The sequence below is a fragment of the Photinus pyralis genome, unplaced genomic scaffold, assembly GCF_008802855.1.
Source record: "Photinus pyralis isolate 1611_PpyrPB1 unplaced genomic scaffold, Ppyr1.3 Ppyr1.4_LG4, whole genome shotgun sequence".
NCBI classification, from domain to species: Eukaryota; Metazoa; Arthropoda; class Insecta; order Coleoptera; family Lampyridae; genus Photinus; species Photinus pyralis.
The window spans coordinates 30,682,140-30,693,497 of record NW_022170511.1 but is presented as its reverse complement, the minus strand read 5'-3'; positions in this window follow the sequence as shown (position 1 = coordinate 30,693,497).

Sequence of the window (11,358 nt, the reverse complement as noted above, 5' to 3'; positions counted from 1 at the left end):
TAGAGAACTTGTCTAAACGTTTATTGAGCGAAATTTTGGGCTGTTTTCTAAAAGTGACAGCGTGACAGTTCTCATTATTGACTACTAGTTAATAATGTCCACATTATTAACCACTTTAAACAATTGCCGAGAAAGCCTACTTTACAAGTGGAAAAAAGGTTAATAATCCTGTCATCAGACGCTAGTAGTGAAAAAAAGAGTTTAAATAGGCCGTCATTTTAAGATTCGGTTTTAAATTTAGCAACTTTGTCCCAGTGTAGATTCGTAACCGAGGGTGAGACCCGAAAGACGGGAACCCTGAATATGTTAAGGTTCATTTCTAATCTAACAAAAGACGTATACTATTTTTGTATTAGCTACTGTAGGAAGTAGAGGTTTTTATGTTTAGATGCTGCGGTAAAATAGGACAATAGACATACACTTATCTCGGTATTTATATGTAAATAAGCATAAGCAACCCAATTCACTTTTGCCCATTCATAAGGAATGCTCGCTTTTTTATTTAGATACATCAATTCTGGTGATGATTTTTTTACCTTACACTACTAAATTTACAATTCCGTTCCACCATCGCTTTGCGGATTTATTAAAATTGCGCTTTTGGCAGTAGATATTACCCACTCAAGAACAGTGAAAATTATGTGATCATTTGCCAAATTTGACAGTGTAAACTAAATTGAGTTACGTAATGCACAACTCTTTCTGTTGAGAAAGTTGAATGCTGTCTGTCACTTTATTTAATTTTTAATATTTATTGTTTTTTACAGGTGTTAAATAATAATGTCGGTATGTAGGAACATTCATATTGCTTTCCCATTTCTATTGATTGAATCGTTTGATATTGTTTGCCCCAAAATAAAGTGTAGGACAGAATTTGCGCAACGCCCACTCTCCATTACAAATTTATATCGATCTATATTTAAAATACTTTGAAGCTTCAAAGGCGGCATTTATTCTGTAAAGTAACTTCACCGGAATTTGCGCTTGTAAAAGTTTATGTTCTTTGTATTTTCCGGAAATGAAACTAGTTTCGAATTTGTTGCAATATCGTAGAGCGAGGAAAAGTCGTATCCAAATATTTAGACGCACGCTAACATGCAAATTGGCTCTTTACGTAAGACCTTATATGCAAATTTCTTTTTATTTGCTTCATTATAAATTCTAATGAAATATAAATCCGCAGATATAAAATCAGGTATTCTACAATTATTGTTTAATTTGTTATTCAAACGTACACGCTCGGAGCCTTTTATGTGACAACTTATTTTTTTTAATAACGTACTACAACTTGGTTGCTTATTGTTGTTTCTCCATTTTCTTACGTAATTCAAATACACGCACGGATACTTTCTTATATTCGGTCATATTTTTTATGCTTCCACGTTGAGGATTCTCCGAAAGTAATTATGTGAAAAGGTTACCGAAGACGGAGGTTCAATTGTTTAAAATTACTTATTATGAAAAATTTCAAGATTTTTAGAAAAAATTTGAAAGCTTTAACTATTTATGATGTGGCTGAAAGATTATTGACCATACTGGTAGCAAAACTTCCAATCAGGTCTGATCAGTATCTATTTATGAGAATTCCAAAAAAGTTGTCAAATTTTTTTTTTCTAAATATAAGCTTCTCAGGAAATTCTTTAAAAATCGAGACCTCTTCAGCATAATTTCTTTGGTCACGAAAAATGAACGGCTCGAGGATGAACGAATGTACCTGGTCCTAAATTCAATACACCTCATGGCCTCATGGTGCCAAAAAATTTCTTTTCATTGCAGCTTTTCCGGAAAATCCGATTCCCAAAACTCACAGCCAACTTCACGAGATCACGAAGATTTCTTTCTACCACGAGGGAAAGTCAGTAACTTGTAAGAGCAAATTCTTGTATAATTACTGTAGATTCCTACCATTTAGACACTTATCCTATCTATTCACAAGTTCTTGAAACTCTTGAAAGATTCTTAAGAACGAAGTATATATTAAAGAAAAGTTCTATGTCCAAAAAGGATTCCTCGAAAGATTCTAAAAAAATGAAAAGTTATCCGTGAGGCTTAATTTCATATTGCTGTGTCCCTTTTTTCGGGCGCAAAAAATAAATGCTGTTCCACACGTTGCCCGTGCAAAAATTACACAAATGTAACAAACCCCTTATATTACCATCTTCAAATACACTTTATTTTTATTAATTAAAGAAAATGAAATCTCAAGTACATTTTAGAATTGACAGCTCGGAAAAGAATTTTAATTTTAACAAAGACATAACTTTGAAATTGAAAAATCTTCTCCTCTTCTACAACTGGAAACTAATTGCATAAACACGAATTTTGAACAGCAATTGGAGACTATTCCTGTATCAACTCTTCTTCATTTATCTGACAAACAAGAGTTCGAAACACCGGCTGACTACCGGAAAAATCCGTATTTGAATTTAAACGTAACGACTGTCACGCACGCGAAGTCAAATAACTTTCCAGGCTTCCATACCTTCAAATTGAAGGTCTATTGGAACATCATCGTCAATGAAAGAATTGTAGACTTGAGATCCAGAGCACCATACGTTGAGCTGAGGAAGTATAGGGCAGTGCAATATCGGAGAGTGAGCGATCCTTTGCCTCCGTCTTTCGTCGGTAAAGTGATTTGACACCATTAGTTCTCAGTCAATAAGATGTTTAAAAGAGCTGTCAAGGATGTGCATCCGTAGGTTTAAATTGTTCGAGGTTGTCCTCGCATGAGCATCATTGGAATCCTCAGCTATGACGCCTACCTTGACAGGATCCACTTGCGCCGTTGTATTCGAAGTTGGTTTCCGTCTCTGCTAATGACTGATGTTGTAACTGTCCTACACTTGTGTTTGATTCAATCGATGTTGTGGCCCCCATAAAATACTCGAGTAAAGTAAAGTGAGGGTTGAAAGGTGTAGGAGAATATTTCAAGTCACGATTATGAAAGGAAATCTCAAACGTATAAAGTTATCTTTATCGGAAAGCCACAATTTTAGAATTGCTATTGGGTATACGAAAACTATAGGTATGAAATAATTTCAAGCTGGACGGTGGACGTCAAAAATTGAATTTCTTTAAAATGTCGTGAATTTCCTATAAAGTGTGACTAAAGACACCGTAGCGATTTCTCCCTGTGCCATCTCCGTGGAAGACCAATAAAAGTATTCATTCACAAAGTTATTGAATAGTTGATGTAATTAAAGCAGTTTTCTGTCGAGGGAAAATTAAAAAAAAAAAACTTTCCGCTTCTCTTGGTTTCCGAGGTCCAAACCAAATCACTACGAACTGCCGAATTTGACAGATTCGTTCCATCTCGAAAATAAGATGGAACAAAAAGCTACCTACACTGAATGGACACATTAATCGATCCCGTGGGCATTCGACTACCTTATTAATGATCTCTTTAGAATGAATGATCGTTGAAATAGTTAACTAATAAAACGAAAAAGTGGTCAGTATAAAATTATATGACTTTTACACAGTTAAAAAGAGGGGAAAATGAAATTATTTTATTCATTATGCCTGTATATAAATTCTGATATTACACCTTGCGCAAGAAGCGAATTTAATATCACATAACAACGCAAATTCCACAATAAATAACTTGAATAACAGTGTTTATTGCTGATCGTAAACTACGACTTCCTTTTGCAATTTATCCCTTCTGTATACGCGAATGTGGTATAATTAGTGCTAAATTAATTACATTTTTTCATCGGGTTCCAGGTTCGAGATCGAATTATGGAATTCATTTTTAGACGCAAATCAAGCCGTTTACGTAACTAATGCGACCGTTGAAAAGTCCTTTATTAAACTGTGTAAAAAGATTTTAATAAACTTCAAAGCAAAGCGATCGGTGTTCAAAAGTTGCAAAATAATAAGGTTGTAGTTGAGTCGAAAATAAAGCTCAAGTTACTTTAAGATTTTTAAAGGAAGATGGGATTACTTTTTGAGAGAATAAATGAATTTTTATTTTCTGATTTAACTAAGACGAGAAATTGTCAAATATAGTAACGTTTATAACGAAAAAAAGTTGTAAATTCGCTTTTAGTAATATTGATTCAACACGTCATTTCGTGTTCTTTTTTTTGCTCAGTGGGGTAGATTAATTGCCAAGATTAATAAGTTATATAAGGTTATCTGTTTAGCATGCGGTTTACCTAATAAACGACTCGAAAATTTAATTAACCGGGCATAACGTTCAAATAGTTGAAGATGAATATTTAAATTCAGCCGGTTTGTTTGCAAAAAATAATTTGATAATCGTTAAAATTGTTTAGTTTATTTAATTTACACATTGTCGACGGTAAATCATCGGCAATGTCAAATGGGTCTAGGGGAAAAAGTGAATAATTTTACATACTAATTAATAATTCTCCCTATTTATGTCATTGTAGATGTTATACGCAACAGCAACTAGATTTATTTTCCACTGTGTACTGCTGTGGGTCCGAAACCATATGGATTAGGTATAGAACTTGCTTCAGCATAACGTTAAAATGCATATGACTTCCGTTCGTTTGGGAATAAGCCATCTTGGTAAAAATTCGTACGTTGCTAGAAAATGGAACCTCCTTCGAAAATGTTCTTTTTCAAAACCGTATTAAAAAAATTTTACAAAAATCTGCTTGACATTTCAAAAATTTCGTGAGACCCCGTACCTATTCCTAGATATCATATAAGAATGATTTTTCCTCGGATTTTTCTTAGAAACGTTTTAAATCATCCCAGACATTCATGTTGGAAACTTTCTGTGAAGTTTCTGCAAGTAGAAGCAAGCCTACCTTTTTTAAGAAGACCCACTACGAAATTTATCTAGAGTCTTAGAGACAAGTCCCCCTTCGAAACCTTCTCGGAAACCTTCCTAAGACTTTTATGCATTTCTCCATGCCAGATTAACAGAAGAACTTAGTTGCGATTCGCCTTATTCACCCGTCAAACAACATCAAATGCTTGTCATTAATTCCAAAAGTCTTTATGGAAAAACTAGTTTGTCGGTTTGCTGTTATAATGCTTCATTAAATTATGACAATTTCTTTAGACTTTAGACACTGTTTTCTACATAAAAAGAACTGCTGTTTGCGTCACGAAATACGTTTTATACTAATCGATTATTACGTTGACTTTTGTTAACCTTTGTATTTTGTTTCAGGTGAGTTAACAGTTAACTACTTAGAACCACTTTTTTGGTAAGTGAAAAACGTAATTTGCATCGAAGCAAAAACTAAGAATCGCATTTAGAGCCACACGGTGACCGCCATTTCATGTTGACATTATTGACAAATTAGGGTACATATAATGTTTTATTTAAACGCAATTTGATTTTCGTAATCCATCAGATATTAATGATTTATTAAATACTGGCACGTCATTTTCATCAAAGTCCAATGTTTCGATTATTATTTCTTGATTAAAACACTAAAATGATCATTTAATGCTGTAATAGAGATGTAAAATCATCATAAACAATTAAATGTAAACGACATTTTTTCCCTGCACCTAGTGCATAAATAATTTTTATCACAACTCATTTGGTTAGCATCAAGTAATTGTCAAGATTGTTCTTTGCTCAGATGTTTAAGCTACCGTGGTAAACTGTATCTTCCTAGTCCTAGCCAATCGTTTTTGAAGTTTGTCACAAAAGTGCCAATTCAGACACACTACTTTGACATCTAGGCAAACGTTCTAAACATATTTTAACATAAAATGATTTTCCATCAACAAGAGGAGAGAAAAATTATTCGTAAATTTGTAAAAAAATTGAAGAAATTTTTATTTTGGAATTTTTTTTTGTAATTTTACGATTTTTGTCATGTTTTCATTAACCTATTTTTATATTAGATTAATTTTTATATTAGTTTAATGCGTTTAGACCTGTTAGGAAGAAGCAATTCGTTACTATTTCAAAAAGTGTGTGCTAGAGACAATGAAAAACTTCAAAGTTATAATGTCTTGTAAAATGTAATGGTACCTTTTATCTATTTCTGCATCTTCCGAGGGATGGCAATGAATCGTAGGAGATTGTAAGGGGGAGGTTCCTCAACATTCTTTTGATACCTACGAGTATGACACGTAGCAGTTGGAGATTTTGCTTCGTAAAGAACGCAAGAAGCTACAAACATACACTACCCACGACAAAGTTCGTCCGGCAAAAAAGAAGATATTTTAACAACATTTAAAAAATAGTGACTTTTACATTTTTGAAAACAGAAAAAAATGCTCTATTAAATCACACAAAAAGTAAAAATGACTTCCTTAAGAAAAAAAAAGTTGATGATGGTTTTTTAGGAGTTTTTTTAGTTTCAAAACGGCATTTGGTTGAGCATCAAAATACGCAACTTTGTCAAATTTAAACCACCTACAGTTTCCGAGAACCTCATGAATTTGAATCAGCCTGTATATGTATGTAATAAAAAGGATAAAAAACAGAGAATTTTATACAATTCAATTAAGGGACATCGCGGCACGGATAATCCGCTCCCCGGATAATCCGCGCACGGATAATCCGCTCCCCGGATAATCCGCGCACGGATAATCGTGGTTTTACAAGTTTATTAAAGTGCACTTAAAAATCTTTTCGAGCACACGTACGTTTCATTAAGTTTTATTGTAGTTTCTAGATGTTTTCGTTTTCCGGCAACGTGCCCCCTCAAGCTTCTCTCAACTTCTTCTTAAGCGTCTCTTAAGTTCCTCTGATGAAGTTCTTTTCTGAAGTAGCTTTCAGGGTCTTAAATGCTCCTTAAGGACTCTTGCAGTTCGCGTCAAGTCCATAACAACATGTTTCTGTTTAGTTTTTCTAATATCTTTGCACCCAATAAATTTATCTCAAGTGTTTAAGTTTATTGCCGAGCTATCCGTCATGTTTCCTTCAACTTTTCTCTCAAAGTCTACTAAACTACTAAAAGCAGCCTAATTTTAATTAATGTAAAGTCCTCGTAAACCGCAAAGTGTATACTAACATCTTTGCAATAATTCTAATAGCACCGTAAACTGCTCTATACGATTTCAGAATTTCGTAAATTTCTGGAAGTTGCTGATTGCCGTTTTATATTATTCCGAAAACTTGAAAATTCAATTGAATAAAGAAGTGTGATAACCTTCGTTTTGAATACAAAAACCCATTACTTTAATCAATTTTTCCAATAGCAATATGCCTTCGAAACAAATTCTGGTGGTCATTCTGCAAAATACGACTCCACACAGCATTTTACAAGTCGTCATTCAATAAAAATCATCTCTCTCTCTCTCTCTCAATCTCTTTCTTTCTCTCTTTCTTATGCGTTTTTTGAGTTTTTGAAAAAGATGCGAGTCGCAGGGGGCCAGATTGGGACTATAAGGTGGATGTTCTAGGTTACTGCTTGAACAATTGGTGCTTCATGCACTTTACAGTCATGCAGAAGCCTTTCGTAGAGGATCGTCCAATTTTTTTTTAGAACCGGGGGGTTTGAGGGGTTATGGAATACCAAATATACAAAGTTCTTATGATAATTAAACATTGAATCTTTTCCTAGAACTATCATAATATCGTCGTGTCGTGTGTATTTCATACCCCCCAGACTCTCCGGTGGTACATTCTCCCTCAACACATTCAGTTTTCACAACTTTTATGACAGTGTTTCGTAAAAGACCGTCCAATCTTCCATTCCTGGCGAGTAATAGGCACCGAACGTTCTGGGGAATAGTACTCGTATATAGGCTGTTCCACGCAAAAGTCGTTTGATACCACATTTCCCTGTATACTTCGCATCAAAAGCTTTCAAGATAGTCAAGATTTTTCAAAATGTTTGACGTTTGAGTGTTTCTCTTTAGCGCCCTGTACCTATGGCTCCGTTGACTTGAATTTCAAAAAGTCTTCCAAAATCAACAATACTGACGTGATGATGTAACATCACCACCAACCATTACAGATACGTATATAGAGAATGTAATAATTGATCGATGTTTACTTTCTTTCCACATTTGAAAGTGCAAAAAAATAAAGGTTTCATTTGAAAAAAACAACTTTTTAACACCTTGTGTCGATTTACAATCTTTGTTTTGATTAAGATGCGAGCGACTTCTGGACTAGGATCATGCTAATGTTGAACAAAAAATCTTTTTGTTCAACATTGACACGATACTATCCCGGAAGTCGCGAGCACCTTACGAAAAACAGAGATTGTAGATCGGGATCAAGTGTTCTGTGACCGGCAATCTTTCCTGGCGAGAGTTATATATATATTTTATCGATAATTGACCATTGAATCCTTCCCTGAACTACCATAATATCGTTGTGTGTTTGGGGGAATATTCCAAATGGGCCGTCGGATTTTTCGCTTTATTGTCCCATAAGCGTCATGTATACATATATGAAATGAGAAGAGGAGGGGGGGGGCGTACCGTATACAAATGTAAACTTACCACCTGCCCTTTTACTTGCTTGTAAAGAAAATAACTCAAAAAATAATTACCTTGGAGTTCTTGCCTAAAATAAAATATTATCCCTCACCCCCAACAAACTTTAGATTCCGCCTGGCCGAAATGTGTTCTAAAATTTGATGTTAATGTTATCAAAATCTCCTAAGCTCGTAGTTTTAATAAAATCCTTGATTTGAATCGTCGAGTATGGGGATGAAGACCTTAGTTCATCACATAAATATGTACTATACCATATAGTTAATATAACAACCTTATGCGAAAATCTATATTCCATATCGTGTAAGTTGTTTCAAAATTGTAGTTTAACTCAATGAAGAAACAGAAATTGCAAATTTGCAACAGGTCAGTTATTTTTATGTACAAACGCAGAATGAGCACTGTAAGTACCTATTTTCTTCCTGAACGTTGTTATTATCAAGTGTCACTTGACTATTTTATTTACCGAATGATTTCATGAATCAGTCCACACGTGTTGAAATTTGCGCATCGATATTTGGTACATATTTCCGAATCGAACCGACTAACCTGCGTATCAAGTAAGACTAGATAAGGAAGGTCGCAGGTGGGCTTTCAAAAATGCGCTAAATTAAAAGTTAGTCATTCTCTAATATCGGTCGTCGTTAACAGTGTCGTTCGCTCTTTTGCGTGGAATTTTTGTGACTACGGTAGTGAGCATCCCCATTATTTCGTGTGGTTATAGCCATTTTGTGGAGCAGATATTGGAACTCATGAAGAAGAAACACGCGCGTAAAGGTAAGTCCTTTTTTAAACCACAATCTTAAATAATGCCACTTTTTCCTTTTTCGTGTTAAACCATTTTCGTAATAATTATCGGATTAAATTGTCAATTACGTTCACTAAGTTAAAAAATGGCAAATTAGTCTTGAAATTTCCTAAGTTGATAATATTTTATGTACTTCAAAGTTACAAACAGTCATTCATTTGTGGCCGTTGTGTGGTTTAATTAAAACGATTTATGGGCATTTCTTATAGGTTTCTAAACACTTGATTTATGAATTATATTGAGCATTAGGACAAATTCGGAAGCTACACACAGTGATGGGGCGTAAATCTTATAATTTATTAGTGCGTGTGCTTTCCCATTATAAAACAGGATTAAGGTCCGATTTGGAAACATATCCATTTCTAGTACGTGGTAACAATGGGGTGTCCATACCTCATTAGACGAATAATATTTTGATATAAAACGTAATTATCCTCAATCGCATCAACTCGTGTGATAATTAACCATATTGTACATCCCAGTTCACTGTAGCTTTACTTAACGGTACTTATTCTCGTTCTTTGATTTCATTACCGTTACTTTTAATGCATATAAAAAACGCGGCACGTACACATTTAGATTCCTCTAATTACCCACGCTAATAATTTATGAGTTTTTTCTTCCAAATTTAAGGATGTGTTATATCAATTTATTATGGTAAAAGGTTTCGTTATACGTTTTAAATTGAATTTAGTATTCGTTTATTAATAGAATTTATACTGTAATTACGTACGTATTTATCGTCCGTGTTTGTTGAATAGAACGAAACTCAAAGGTTAACTTGGTAACCTGGTGCGCAGTTTAATTAAATTGGATTTAAAAACGAGGTTTGCAGATAAATATTGTCCGCGGGTATTCACTAGGCTAGGTATTTCAAGCAATTAATGCAATTATTTATTGTGTCGTCCGATTCATCTACACAGTGCAAATATATTTTTCAATGCCATATAGGAAGCCGTAAATTTGCTGTGTAATGAGTCGAATTTTATATGACGTTGATGAGAGGACCACTTTTTCTTCACAAATTCTGGATGCCCTCCCAAAGCGAAATATGGTTTGAACTAATTCCAATCGAGTATTTTAACCCGATGCAAAAAAGTGTCTATTTCCTGTTCTCGATCTTCTTTCACCCGCGCATCGCCGCTCGATGTTGTTACGTGTAATTTTACCACCTTATACCATTAATTGATTTATTATTCAAAGCGAATAATGTAACTGCTGGTCAAACATCTTCAGTACGAGATTACCAGCTTCGATAACTGGAAACCTGATTAATTTTCGGATTATGTAATTTATTTTTTGTTCCACCATAACCGTACGGATTAGTTTAAATATGGCAATTTCTGACTGATTATAATTGGTTAAAGCTTGATTTATAGACGTGCTTACAGTAAAAGTCACCGAGAAATGTTTATGGCTAGGCATCAGAATGCTAGGCGCTATTAATTTGGTAATTTTTATAATGTTCCGGTTTAATCATTTAATTGATTAAAAGTAGTCTTTAGAACCATCCTTGTATGCAGTCAATGTTCTTGTAGATTAAGTTATTAACGGGGATGTTTCTTCTTCCCTTTCACCAACAACTATGTTATTATTATAAGGGGAATTAATATGAAAGGAAAACAGTTATACATAATGCAATGTGCGGATTTAGTGAGGGCTACATATTATTCGACTTTTCTCTATCTGTATTATTTACCAAAATGAAATAAGAAATGGCGGTGTGAGCAAATGATTTTAGCGAATTAAATCTATCTTATCTCCACTATATATCCCCAGAACAATATTATCTAGGCTCATCAGGTGTTGGCAATGAATGAAAACCTTAACCCTCGGATTATGAAACTAAACCGTTTCAACTCATCCATTTGCATTTCTCCGTTTAGATAAAAAAATTCTTTACATATGATTCACTTTAACCATTGAACTCTTTAACTTTTTGTGGAGTTCGTCCTTTTTTAAGGAACTACTGGCACAATTTGTCTGAACTTTTTTATATGCAGAATGTTGCTTAGGTATAGAAACTTAGTGAGGTATTTGCGAGGGGTGCGCAAGTAGAATGCAAAACGTACACCATAATTAAATATCCTGGTATTTAAAACAATAAATTTGTATTTAAAGTAATTAAATTATATTTAAAGAATATTTAAATATTT